Source organism: Penaeus chinensis, chromosome 8 (assembly GCF_019202785.1).
Source record: "Penaeus chinensis breed Huanghai No. 1 chromosome 8, ASM1920278v2, whole genome shotgun sequence".
NCBI lineage: Eukaryota > Metazoa > Arthropoda > Malacostraca > Decapoda > Penaeidae > Penaeus > Penaeus chinensis.
In genome coordinates this window covers 4,290,773-4,295,772 of record NC_061826.1, presented here as the reverse complement: position 1 = coordinate 4,295,772, position 5,000 = coordinate 4,290,773, and positions in this window count along the sequence as shown.

Here is a 5,000-nt window from a genome sequence, read left to right as displayed (position 1 = left end):
TATACATATATATATACGCATATACACATATACACACATATGTATGCACATAGATACATTCATAAATATATATATACACACACACACACACACACACACACACACACACACACACACACACACAATAGATACACACACACACAATAGATACACACACACACAATAGATACACACACACACAAACAATAGATGCACACACACACACATACACTATATATATATATATATATATATATATATATATATATATATATACATATATATCTATTTATTTATTTATTTATATGCATATATATATGTATACATATATATATATATATATATATATATATATATATATACTAACATGCATATATATATATATACTTACATGCATATATATATATATATATATATATATATATATATATATATATATATATATATGTATGTATGTATACACAGACACACACACAAACATATCCATATATACATATATATAGATACATTGATAATAGATATATGCATATATATACATATATACACACACACACATGTATGCATATATATGTACATACACACACATATATACATATACACATACATGTATGTATATATATGTATATACATGTATATATGTATATATATGCATATATCTATTATCAATGTATCTATATATATGTATATATGGATATGTTTGTGTGAGTGTCTGTGTATACATACATACATATGTCTATCTATCTATCTATATTCATTTGTATTGAGGTGAATATATAGACACACACACACAGTTTGCGTGTGCATATACATGAATACATACACAAACACACACACACACACACACGCATATATATATTTATATATATATATATATCCACACAGACATATACATATATATATGTACACACACACACACACACACACATATATAGAGATATATATAGTATATATAGTATATATATACTATATATACACATATACATATGATACATGTATATATAGATACATACATAAATGTATGTACACACATACATATATATATGTATATATACAATATATACATACATATATATATTGTATATATGTATATATATGTATAAACATATATAAAATATGTATATATACGTGTCTATAATGATGTGTATATACATACATAAATAAATATATGTATGCACACGCACGCACACACACACATACACACACACACACTTATATATATATAAATATAAATATATATAAATAAATGTGTGTGTACACACACACACACACACACACACACACACACACATATATATATATATATATAATACACACATGGACATATATATCTATATATATATATGTGTGTATGTGTGTGTGTTTATGTATATATGTATGTTTGATATTTATATACATATGTATGTATATATAAGTTTATATATATATATATGATATATATGTATATGAAATATATATATATATATACACACACACATATGTATATATATGTGTGTACATGTGTGTGTGTGTATATATATATATCTATATATTCACATCCATTGGTACAGTGTTTGTACATGTACATATAAGACTAAAACTGAAAAAAGTTGCAGTGATGCGGTACTGACACAATACAAAATATTTCAGAAGAAAAAAAATCCACCGGTATGCTAGTGGACGCTCGCGAATAATTAGCTTACGAAAGTGAGTTTTGGCCAGGAACAAGGACAACGAATATATGGTTACGGCAGGTGAACACCTAGCGACTGTTAAACATCAATACTCAAGTGCTCGTGGTAGGGAACAATCAATGAATGACGTCACAGTTACAAGTACCATACATCACTGAATCCCAAAATATGTTATCGATTCCGTATTTCATCTAAAGATAAATTGCTCTTTATACATTTAACTTTACCCGAATAACGAAAATGAAAAGATGATATAAGATAATAACATTGGTAAGAATGCTACCCCACTGGCGACATCTGGCATCTACAGCGTCCATGCAAGGAAAATGTTCTTGGCTTCAGTAGCTACTCAAGACTCATACACGAGAGACGGTAAAGTGTGATCAAACTATTTTTGTAAAATTTGTAAATGATTTAAACAGTCACTTATATAGATAAAAAAAACATCTTATCGAAGTCAAAACTCGAATAAAATAATAAGTATATAGTTACTTTATACTTTTGTTAGAAATTACCTTCCCATGAAAAACTCGCTCCCAAAATAACTATTTTACTGGAATGCGTAAAGCATTCCAGTAAAATAGTTAGGATATGGATTCAATGTAGTACACAGACTGTTTTCATTTAGTATATGATGAAAAAGCATTAATATACTGATAGCAACAGAAGCCGACATTAACAGTTACAGTGTTTAATGATAATGAAATAATGATGACACAAGTGATAATGATATTATTAAGCGCGTAATAATATTCTTTTTTCTAGTGTTCTGTCCTATAACTGGTCCTTTTTGGCGGTTTCCCGTTGCCTTAATGAAAATTAATGAAGGAATGATAATATTTGTAAAAACATAATGGAACTGCAAATAACAGTAACGGTAACAGTAATAGCATTATTGATGATAGTGCTGATTATTATCATTATCATCGTCAACAGTATTGTATATTTCACGGAATCTGGTGCAAAGTATCGGTACTTTCGATATGACATTGGTATCGGTACAAATAGCGAGGTATCGAGTATTATGAATATTATATATAAATAATTATATTTGAGTGATATATTTTATTTCCTCACTTTCTCCTGACATTGTTGGTCGCTTTAAATGTCTGGTATCACATTCCATTACTAGAGATTTAGTAACGAATTTCACATGGAGAATAATTAGTGTTGTTTTAAGAGGCATAGTATGTCCCACTATTAATGACATAATAAAGTTTAAATAACTTTGGCAAGGGTAGTTATGAAGCAGCAGACTCAAATTCACAACATTGATTTCAGAAGAAAATTAATTTGGGAGGAGAGGAAAACCAGGGCGGGAGGGAATCCAAGATAGAATATCGCTTGAGGATCTACCGAATGATTTTCACCCTGAGGGAGAGAACTGATCTCAAAAGAAATCTTGAGAGTGGAGGCTTACCTTCTTATGTCCTCCTCCGGTAATTTTGAATAATCGCCCAAAATGCTCTTTTTATATTCAATTTTTCACAGACCTGACTGATAAAAATGTACTTATATTACTGTTCAGTGATCAGGGACGAAAGTGTGATAAAAGAGGCGGGCACTCTAGCATTGTGCTGCGAGGCCGACAGAGAGGGACACGAATTGAAACAAAATACTGTAGACTGTTGTAACTTCAATAAATCTCTTGCGTCACCGTGAACAATGTATAGGGTAACTGACTATAATGTATGGAATCTCTTTTTTTATATAAAGTACTCGAAACAACGTATACTGGACACTATAGTACTCGGGACCGGTACTCGATACTTCGGGAGTAGAGCGGAAAATACTCGGTATCGAATAAAAAAAAAAAAGTTGTAGTCTTATCTGGTCCATAGAGTCAATTCTACTATTGGTGTATTATGTCGCATCTAATCCTGCAATCCTCAAAGGAGTTAGATCTCTCGAAAACTTCTTAATTTATCCATTCATTCACTTATTTGATGATTTTGCGCCAGAGACCGTGACAGGGACTGCTATGAAAGCATTACAGTGTGAATATATTTTCTATTGATGATTGATTTTAACTATTGATTCTTATGCTATTTCCTTTCAGATAAAATGACAAAAAAAATTTAGTGGAAAAATACAAGGATATATGATCAAGGCAAGAGGAACCAACATGGACAAAGACAGAGAAAGCAGAATTACTGATAACGAAGGAGGAGGCAGAGGAGATGATAATTCAGGTGGGCAAGGGAGAGGGATGAGAAGAAGAGGGTGGGAGAAAGAAGGAAACAGCAATAAACGAGAAGAAATGGCAAAACTGGAAAAAGAATTGGAGCAAGAAATTCGTTACAGGTAAGGATGTATATTTTTTGTGTGTTTTTATTTGGATTGAAGATAAGGATAGATTAAGGATCTCATTTAATGATAATATTTTCTATATATTCATGAATGCTTGTCGTCTGTTCATGCAGGTTCATATCTTAAAAATTAATGGTTATTCAAATGTGTATCATTTTGGGAAGTACAGGTTAGAGTGTGCCATAATCATTATATTTAATGAATGTGTGTGTTGTTCCATCCAATCTTCAGTATCTGGCGGTAACAGAATCTCATACTAATTTAACCCATTCGCCCCGGATTTATGTTCTGCCCCCTGTAGTTTTTGGTGAATTTTATTAGCCTACAGATGGCTCCACATGTGCTCAGGCGGCAAGGAGTCTATCAGTAGGCCCTAGTTACCGATCCTGTTTTCCCCATTCCTTGAATTGGCGGGAAAATGTGTTTTTCTCATTAATACTATTGCTATCGATACTGTTATTATTGTTATTGATGTTATGATTATTAAATTGTCATTTAAATATTTTAAGACAATGAATTGATACAAAAGACCCTTTCCTAAAGTGAAGGAAAAGGATAAACAGGTGAGAGAGGTAGTTCTGATAACTGGCTATTTGATGATTAAGAACTTGTAGAGCTATCTATGTGTAAATGCAATAAATAAACGTGTATTGCAGTGGGGATGGCGTGTATTCTTGCCACATGGAGCGAATGGGTTGAGTAATATATGTAAGTGTTGATAATCGTTTTCATTCATATTATATTCATAAAATATCTAAATTCTTGATGTGCAGACTTGCAGTGACACCCCAGTGCAATGATAACCTCCCTGACAAAACGACCCCCCCCCCCCTATCAAATAAACATCATCATATCTGGAATCCCATTATATCTGTACCCCCCTTCCCCAAAGACTGACGTTGGAGCAGCTTTATTTTGTACAGCGCTACCTGGCCAGCAAGGATACGTAAGTCTGTTACGAAATACGATTTTAAAATCACGCACTAGTAACTCAGCCGGTGAAGTTGCCAGTTAGTTTTATATATATATATACTGTAATAT